The following is a 10,846-nucleotide window of genomic DNA, read 5'->3' as shown; positions in this document are numbered from 1 at the left end:
AGGGATGAGCCGATGCCGATGTGGTACCAGTGATATCGGAATCGGAAAGTATAGGTTGGGTTGGAATTCATTTACCGATACCAACCGATATTTTTCAGGCATATTGCTCTATCACTGGGTCTGCAAAATACGCGCAACTCATTCGCGGAGTTAGATTATGCCGAAAAATATGTGCAAAATTCAAATTTTCCTTTTTATTGTGCACCAATATTGCACGAAAAGCTGTATTTTTGCAATTGAAATCTATTTTCATAATCTGATGAAATTCTTGAATATTCTAAAGCAAATTCTTTGGTAAATGGATGCATGCAATTGGAAAAGAATATTTACACTCCAATATTTATCAATATTTTGAACAAATTTTGATTATTGTCATTTTCAAGCATTGGTATCGGTGGGAATCTGTAAGGGTATTGGCATCGGTTCAAAGTGGTATGGGCTCGGCACTAATACAAAGGTAATAGTCTCAATTCCGTATTTTCTTTAAAAGTAAATGTGTTAATGCGTAGCTTTCTTTTTACATTGAAAAATCTTAATTCATCTCGTAACACATATTTATCAAGGAGGTCAACGAACCATTCAGGTTCGTAAGAATAATTTGGAATTTTATATCGGTTATCGGTATAGGTAATGTATGTATCCGTACTTTATTGGTGTTGGCCAGAATTTCAAATTGGCCCTACCGAGATTTCGCTTTAATTTCAGTTAGTAGTTGAGAGGATATTACAAATTTGAGCCCCGTCACTGAATTATAGGAAACGTTATCGGCTTATAACCAGGAGTAACATAACAAGAAGCCAGGATTCGATCCTCCCAAAGGAACAATTGTGTATTGCTCCTTTTGCCTTTAAACTGAAGCTTCAGTCTCGAACGAAACAAGTTTATCTTAACATTTCTTATTTTAAAAAAAAGATATAATCATAAAAAGTATAAATTTTTTGAAAAGCATACTCAATACTATGGAAGGGGCTGAGGCTTAGATTATTCATTCTCACACACACACACCAATCCCCCCCTCCCCCCCCCCATATATATATATATATTTTATATATATATATATATATATATATATATATATATATATTATATATATATATACCGTGCGTCCATTTCGATCTGCAGCCGAGAGATCGGGAGAAGCGTGGCGGGCGGCGCTGGAGGAGATGCCGACATTTGCGGCCTGTAATGCTCGCTTATTTTTACGGACATATCCAGACATTTATATAAATATTGCAAAACGAGCACTAACCGGGGTTATAATTCATCATCTGTAATTCATCCAAGTTCTGCAATTATATACACAAAAAAATACGCTTTAGAAGTGACGATAAGAGTCACAGATAATAAAACATTTTAATCATAGTTTTGACCAGCAACGTCCTGCTTAAGTTTATATCCTTGAAAGAGTTTTGTGTCGATGGGGATCGTTTGGAGGTTTCGAATGTGCAACACTGTATCAAGATTACGCTGCCGACGAAACCATTAAAAGTCAATGGTTTTCGTGAGCTTCCTCGATGAACTCCATGAAATTGGGGCAGCGTTAGAAAGTTATCCAAACAAACCTCTACGCCGTGTTTCACAGGAGATGGTAGTGTCAAAATCATCAGCACATACAGCCACTAAGCTACTAAAATTAAAACCATACTCTTATAACACAGGTTAGTGCTCGTTTTGCAATATTTATATAAATGTCTGCATATGTTAAAAAAAATAAGCGGGCATTTCAGGCCGCAAATGTCGGCATCTCCGCCAGCGCCGCCCGCCACGCTTCTCCCGATCTCTCGGCTGCAGATCGAAATGGACGCACGGTATATATATATATATAACGCATAGTCAAAGCTTCACCAGATGCAACATTCTCATACTTCAAACATAAAAATAAATTGAACTTTACGGTGTAAAATGACAAATACCTAATAAAAATTTGAAAACTTTTAGATTGGAAACTCATAAAAATGGATTTGAACTTTAGCATATATGTCTTATACATACAATTTAAAACAACAAAAAATTGGTACACTCTAACACAATCTATCTTCCTTTAAAGATAGGAAAACGCATACCTTAGAAGAGTTCAATTGACCAGAAATGAATAAATAGTAAATGTCAACGCCCTCAACGGACATCCAAAGGGAGATATTGATAAACAATAATTGTCTATGGCCTCAGAGGAGAACGAATTGGCCAGATATTGATAAACAATAATTGTCTACGCCCTTAACGGACATCCTAAGGGAGATATTTATAAACAATAATTGTCTATGGCCTCCGAGGAGAAAGAATTGGCCAGATATTGATAAACAATAATTGTCTACGCCCTTAACGGACATCCTAAGGGAGATATTTATAAACAATAATTGTCTACGGCCTCAGAGAAAAAGGAATTGGCCAGATATTGATAAACAATAATTGTCTACGGCCTCAGAGGAAAAGGAATTGGCCAGATATTGATAAACAATAATTGTCTACGCCCTCAGCGGACATCCAAAGAGAGATATTGATAAACAATAATTGTCTACGGCCTGAGAGGAAAAGGAATTGGCCAGATATTGATAAACAATAATTGTCTATGGCCTCAGAGAAAAAGGAATTGGCCAGATATTGATAAACAGTAATTGTCTACGGCCTCAGAGGAAAATGAATTGGCCAGATATTGATAAACAATAATTGTTTACGGCCTTAACGGACATCCTAAGGGAGATATTTATAAACAATAATTGTCTACGGCCTCAGAGAAAAAGGAATTGGCCAGATATTGATAAACAATAATTGTCTACACCCTTAACGGACATCCAAAGAGAGATATTGATAAACAATAATTGTCTACGGCCTTAACGGACATCCTAAGGGAGATATTTATAAACAATAATTGTCTACGGCCTCAGAGGAAAATGAATTGGCCAGATATTGATAAACAATAATTGTCTACGCCCTTAACGGACGTCCAAAGAGATATATTGATAAACAATAATTGTCTACGCCCTTAACGGACGTCCAAAGAGAGATATTGATAAACAATAATTGTCTACGGCCTCAGAGAAAAAGGAATTGGCCAGATATTGATAAACAATAATTGTCTACGGCCTCAGAGGAAAAGGAATTGGCCAGATATTGATAAACAATAATTGTCTACGCCCTCAGCGGACATCCAAAGGGAGATATTGATAAACAATAATTGTCTACGGCCTCAGCGGAAAAGGAATTGGCCAGATATTGATAAACAATAATTATCTACGCCCTCAGCGGACATCCAAAGGGAGATATTGATAAACAGTAATTGTCTACGCCCTCAACGGACATCCAAAGGGAAATATTGATAAACAATAATTGACTACGGCCTGAGAGGAAAAGGAATTGGCCAGATATTGATAAACAATAATTGTCTACGGCCTCAGAGAAAAAGGAATTGGCCAGATATTGATAAACAATAATTGTCTACGACCTCAGCGGACATCCAATGGGAGATATTTATAAACAATAATTGTCTACGGCCTGAGAGGAAAAGGAATTGGCCAGATATTGATAAACAATAATTGTCTACGTCCTCAGATAAAAAGGAATTGGCCAGATATTGATAAACAGTAATTTTCTACGCCCTCAGCGGACATCCAAAGGGAGATATTGATAAACAATAATTGTCTACGCCCTTAACGGACATCCAATGGGAGATATTTATAAGCAATAATTGTCTACGCCCTCAACGGACATCCAATGGGAGATATTTATAAACAATAATTGTCTACGGCCTGAGAGGAAAAGGAATTGGCCAGATATTAATAAACAATAATTGTCTACGCCCTCAGCGGACATCCAAAGGGAGATATTGATAAACAATAATTCTCTGTGGCCTCAGAGGAGAACGAATTGGCCAGATATTGATAAACAATAATTGTCTATGGCGTCCGAGGAGAACGAATTGGCCAGATATTGATAAACAATAATTGTCTACGGCCACAACGGACATCCAAAGGGAGATATTGATAAACAACAATTGTCTACGTCCTCAGAGGAAAAGGAATTACCCAGATATTGATAAACCATAATTGTCTATGGCCTACGAGGAGAACGAGTTTGCCAGATATTGATAAACAGTAATTGTCTACGCCCTCAACGGACATCCAAAGGGAGATATTGATAAACAATAATTATCTATGGCCTTCGAGGAGAACGAATTGGCCAGATATTGATAAACAGTAATTTTCTACGCCCTCAACGGACATTCAAAGGGATATATTGATAAACAATAATTGTCTATGGCCTCAGAGGAAAAGGAATTGCCCAGATATTGATAAACAATAATTATCTACGCCCTTAACGGACATCCTAAGGGAGATATTTATAAACAATAATTGTCTACGGCCTCAGAGAAAAAGGAATTGGCCAGATATTGATAAACAGTAATTGTCTACGGCCTCAGAGGAAAAGGAATTGGCCAGATATTGATAAACAATAATTGTCTACGCCCTCAGCGGACATCCAAAGAGAGATATTGATAAACAATAATTGTCTACGGCCTGAGAGGAAAAGGAATTGGCCAGATATTGATAAACAATATATGTCTACGGCCTCAGAGGAAAAGGAATTGGCCAGATATTGATAAACAATAATTCTCTACGGCCTCAGAGAAAAAGGAATTGGCCAGATATTGATAAACAATAATTGTCTACGCCCTCAGCGGACATCCAAAGGGAGATATTGATAAACAATAAATGTCTTTGACCTCAGAGGAGAACGAATTTGCCAGATATTGATAAACAGTAATTGTCTACGCCCTCAACAGACATCCAAAGGAGATATTTATAAACAATAATTGTCTATGGCTTCCGAGGAGAACGAATTGGTCAGATATTGATAAACAGTAATTGTCTACGCCCTCAACGGATATCCAAAGGGAAATATTGATAAACAATAATTGTCTATGGCCTGAGAGGAGAACGAATTGGCCAGATATTGATAAACAGTAATTTTCTACTCTCTCAACGGACATCCAAAGGGAGATATTGAGAAACAATAATTGTCTGTGGCCTCAGAGGAGAACAAATTCTCCAGATATTGATACTATTTTTGTCTACGCCCTCAACGGATATCCAAAGGAAGATATTGATAAACTATAATTGTCTATGGGCTCAGATAATACGGAATTGGCCAGATATTGATAAATAGTAATATTCTATGTCCTCGGAGTATAACGAATTACAAGGTTTTGTATGTATCGAATTCTGAACATTAAATAGATATTTATAAACAATAATTGTCTATCGTTTTTATGCATGTACAGTTTTACGTTTCTTCTTTGTTAATTTAGAAAGTTCTTTTTTTTCCTGTAATTGTAAATATTTTGTATGTATTTAATTTGAATTTCTTTATGACTTGATTTTATGTTTGTTATTTTTATATTTATAACAATTATTCTTTATTTGGTTGTTTATTTCATGAGTTGAAGAAAAACTATTCTGTAGTACATTTGAAGTATGTTTCTCAAATGTTTTCCTGCCATCTATATTTATTTCAGAAACTTTTTTTTTTTTTTTGGGTCGTTGTTGAAACTAGTCGTTCCTTTTGAACGATTCAATCTTGGGAACTGTGAACTGGTCGCTCCTTCGAAGTGAATGAGCAGTTCCTCTGTGGTCGTTCCTCGGATCGTAACATAGTAACAAATAGAGAAGTTCCCTTCTGCAACCCGGGCATAAGACTCCCTTGTGGAAGAAAACGCCATGGGACACCGTCGGTCGAGCTATTGACCTTTTCAATTGGAACCTGCTTTCGAAGGGAGCGTCACCGGGGCTGTTGAACTGTTTACGGACGTGATTCATGCCCTAATTCAGGACTGTATGCCACATAAAACAATGAAATGTAAAACGTTCCCCCCTTGGTTTTTGATAAAGAGTTGCAGCATCTCTTACACAACAAAAAGAGAGCATGCAACTGTGGAAAAGTGTCCCCAATCCCCACACATACAACACTTTCAAAGCCCTTCGAAAGCATAGTAAAGACCTTATGAAACAGAAATACACCGAATATGTAAACACAGTCACAAACAAGCTCCTTACTAATTCAAAGAGATTTTGAACATTGATAAATCCAGGGGGACAAACCAAACGCATCCCTTTGGAAACAACGCACAATGACATTTCAGCTGTTGGTTGGTAATGATAAAGCTGAAATATTCAATCTAACATTTCAAAATAATTTTGTTTCAAATGATGTTTTATTTTAGATCACCCGCATATCAAATCTATCTGCTCTCACTCTCTTTCTACCGTCTTTACAGAACCAGGTGAAGTCTTGCCATGGGCGTCCGGAAGGGGGGACAAGGGGGGGCCGTGCCCCCCCCCTGGAAAATGAAAGTCTTCCAAAAATTATGTATTTCACACATAAAATTTCATTTTAGCCACAATAATATGTGTTAATTATTGCATGAACAACATAAATTCAAATTTAAGCAATGTTTTTTAGGGAACAACACTCTTTTAGGGGAAAATGTGACTTTTTTGCCCCCCCCCCTGGAAAAAATACCTTCCTTGCCCCTCCCTGGAAAAAATCCTGCGGACGTCCATGAGTCTTGCACTTCCTTACCGCCTTTTCTTCTCACCGAGCATCTGGACCAGACAATATTCCTACTATTTTCCTTCAAAAAACAGCCCACTCCCTAGCTACTCCTCTTGCAATGTTATACAATAGGTGCTTCTCTGAAGGCTGCTTTACCACTCAATGGAAGAAAGCAAATATCATTCCTATTTTGCAATGAAAACGATACTACATGTTGCAGGCCCATTTCTCTCCTCTCCACACTTTCTATTGTGTGTGAAAAAATTCTAAAAAATATACTTCTGAAATTCTCATCCTCCTCCATTAACCCAGCACAACATGGTTATCTTCCAAATTCTTTGCTACGCCCCTTGTGGGTACGTACTTAAATGTTATTTACCACGGCTACAGATATCTTAATCTCAGGGGATAGGTTCTTTGTTTGAGAATTCCAAATAAGAAAGCGTTTTATAGCCAAGAGGATATAGTAAAATGCGGATCTATATTCTGAGAACTTAACAAAATACAGAGAAAATATATGTATATGTATAATCGAAAAGGCTTCTTCTTCTTTTAAAAGGCTTCTTCTTCTTTTAAAAGGCTTCTTCTTCTTTTAATATGGAAAAAGCTTCTTCTTTTCTTATGGAAACGGCTTCTTCTTCTTTTAAAAGGCTTCTTCTTCTTTTAATATGGCTTCTTCTTCTTCTAAAAGACTTCTTCTTCTTTTAATATGGAAATAGCTTCTTCTTCTTTTTCTTTGAATTTCTTCTTCCTTTATTAAAGCGTAATCTTATTTATGTGCTCGCTTTCCCCCCGCTTCTTTGTCAAACAATACAAGCTATACTTGTAGAAAGAGTAGGGTCGACTAAACTGACAATAGCGCCACCTCCTATTTGACGACCAAAGGGGAAATAACCAGGATCGCTAATAACGAGCGCTGCCAATGGCCCAGTGCGACTAATAAAAAGCGCAACCGAAAAGTGCTTCGGGGCGTCTAATTTGACACAGCGCCACCGGGGAACGGACAAATGCAAAAGCTGACGATGTTCTCCTCGTCAGAGAATCAAAAAGAAATTGAGATACGTTTCTGAATTCATTTGCTCGCTTAATGACTTTCCTAAACGTTTCATATACGGCCATATTCTTTATTCTTTTAATTTACTATATACATCATTCTATTTACTTCTTTTATAATATTTGAACTCTTCTTTTATATATTTCTCAATTTACTATACTATATATAATCCCTCTTCTCCGCTCTAAGTTTTTTATAATTTCCCTTGCTCCTTTTATATAGCGTGCTGCCATCTCTCGTCGATTCCGAGAAACCATTCCTCCTTGCAACATTCATTGTGTCGTGCGAAACTGGCACGTGACACAATATCCCCCTCCTTGAGGATAAAAAATTTATATATTGGAAAATTCATTTGTAAATTTATAATTTTTTCCACTTTACATCTCATTTGACTTCTCTTACTGTTTCTATTATTCATTAACCAAGCTCTTTCTTACTTCCTCCGTGCAGTTGTACCTCCGGATATTCTCCAGGTTCTCCCTTCTCTCTATCTTTGTTTCTGTATGCTTTACTACCGCTGTGTTCCGAAACAAATTCATGACTTCGTATGGACCTTCATATATGAAGAACAATTTCTTGATTGCTTTCTCTGATGCTTTGCTCATTGGGTGTGTTTTGCAAAATACTAAGTCTCCCTTTTTTAATTTTATTTTCGTACCATTCTCTGCTTTCTTGTTCATTTTCTTCATTCTCTTAATGTATATGTCTAGTAATACTTCCTTAGTCTCTTCTTTGGATATTACTTCCCTCGGCCAATCAAATTCCTTGAAGATTCCGGGTTCTTCCATATATCCCAGAAACAATTCAGCTGCACTCTTCTTTGTTTCCTCAGATATAGAGTTATTTATCCATCTTATGGTTCTGTTAACTGCTGTAGACCACTTCGTATGATTGTCATGACATAACATTCTTAGAATTCTTACTATTTCCCCGTTATATCTCTCTATCGGGTTCGAACTTGGATGATACCTAGTAACGTTTATCATCTTAATTCCTTTAAACTTCAAGTAATCTTTAAAGTATTCCGATACAAATTGTGTACCATTGTCCGTTAGAATTTTTAATGGAACTCCATAGTGTTTGACAAATCCTTCTTCTAAATATTTTACTATCTCCTTTGCTGTAGCCTTCTTGAGGTTATAACATATTACAAACTTACTGCACACGTCGACGCATGTGAGAATATATGTAAATCCTCGCGATCTTGGGAGAGGTCCAATCAAATCTATAGATATCATATCTAGAGGATTTTTTGCAGTTACGTGTAACTCTTCTCTTTCCATTTTTAATTTTGAAGGTTTAGTTTTGATACATAGCATACAATTTCTTACATGATCCACCACGTCTCTCTTCATACACTTCCAGAAGAAAAATCTCCGGGCAAGTCTCAATGTTTTATCGATCCCGAAATGTCCAGACTTCTCATGCACTTCTGCGAGTACTTTTTTAATTAATGCTCCAGGTACGCAGAGTTGCACTTGATTAGATTTCTCTATGCTTACTCTAAAAATCATTCCTTCCTTAATTACATATTTTCCTTCTATCTTCGCTCTTCTCATTTTCTTTTCGTTTTCATTTCTATCTCCATTCAAGACATTTAAGATGCCGCTTAATTCTTCATCTTTCTTCATGCTTTCTATCCATTCCTGTCTCGATATGTTCCCGAGTTCTTCATCCATGATGGCGTTTATGGATAACTTCAACACTTCCTCCGGTTCCTGCGTCATATGTAAAGGGGATCTACTTAAGGCATCTGCAATTTTGTTGTCCTTTCCTTTAATATCCACTATTTCAAAACTGTATTCCTGGAGAAGTAATGCCCATCTTGTCAAGCGAGGATTCCATTGCCTTGCAGAGTTTAACCATATAAGACTCTTATGGTCGCAAAGAATTTTAAATTTTCTTCCTTTCAAGTAAACCGCAAACTTTTCAATACCGAATATAATGGCCAAACATTCCAGTTCGCTAATGGTATACGCCCTTTCGAACGCCTTCAGTGCACGGCTCGCATATTGAATTACAACATCTTCTCCATCCTCGGTTTTCTGGAAGAGATAGGCCCCTAGACCTATATTTGATGCGTCTGTTCCTATGATGAAAAGTCTTTTAAAATCTGGCTGGCCTATAGCTGGACTAGATGTTAGGTCTTCTTTTAGTACATTAAAAGCCTTTTCCTCCTCTTGTGCCCATTTCCATTTCACCTCCTTTCTCAAAAGATCGTATAAAGGCTTGGCCTTTGAAGCGAAATTCCTAATAAATTTGCTCCTCCAATTGCATATCCCTAAGAATCTTTGCAATTGTTTCCTGGTTGTAGGCTTTGGAAAACATTTTATAGCCTCATTTTTATCGCTACAAAGTCTTACGTTTCCTCCAGACACTATATGCCCTAGGAACTTGATTTCTTTCTTCGCAAACGAACATTTTTCTAACTTAACAGTAAGTCCTGCTTCTTTCAATTTACATAAAACCCAGTCTATTTTGCTTATATGATCCATCCAGTCCTTTGAATGTATACACATATCATCTACATATATTGCTAACCATGCCTTTGTTTCCAGACCAAATATTCTATTTAGCGCCGTTGTAAATGCCGACACCGATGAATTTAGTCCGTAAGGTAGTCTTTTAAATTGCAATAACCTGGATCCATATCTAAATGCTGTGTATTTTCTAGACTTTTCTTCAATCTCCACCTGGAAGTATCCTAGCGTTAAATCAAAAGATGTGAAGTACTTACTTCCCGCAAATGAATGCAATAACTCATTAATTTTTTCTACTTGATTTCGTGGTAGTAATACATGCTTATTTAGCTCTCTCAGGTCCAAAACAGGTCTCACGCCTCCGTTTGGCTTATCCACTACGTGCATGGGGCTTATGTGAATACTATTTGAATCTTCTATGATATCCCAGTCTAGCCATTTCTGTAGTTCTTCTTCAACAGCTTTCCTCTTGGTAAAAGGTATAGAATATTGCCTAGATACTATGGGCTGATTTGTGTCTACCTCTATTTCATATGAATACACATTCGTAAGTCCAGGTCGCTGGCTAAATAAATTCCTATGCTTGACAAGTACATTTCTCAATTCTCTTCTCTCGTTTTCCGAGATTTCTATGCATTCGCTCACTTTATCTTGTATTTCTTTAACGGACGCCACATATTCATTTTCTTTTTTCTTTATTTCTCTATGTTTATCTTCGTCGTATTCACTTTCTTTATACATAACGTCCCTTTTGTTAACCACA

Source organism: Lepisma saccharinum, chromosome 28 (genome assembly GCF_977018435.1).
Source record: "Lepisma saccharinum chromosome 28, izLepSacc3.1, whole genome shotgun sequence".
NCBI lineage: Eukaryota > Metazoa > Arthropoda > Insecta > Zygentoma > Lepismatidae > Lepisma > Lepisma saccharinum.
Note: the sequence above shows the minus strand (reverse complement) of the source record.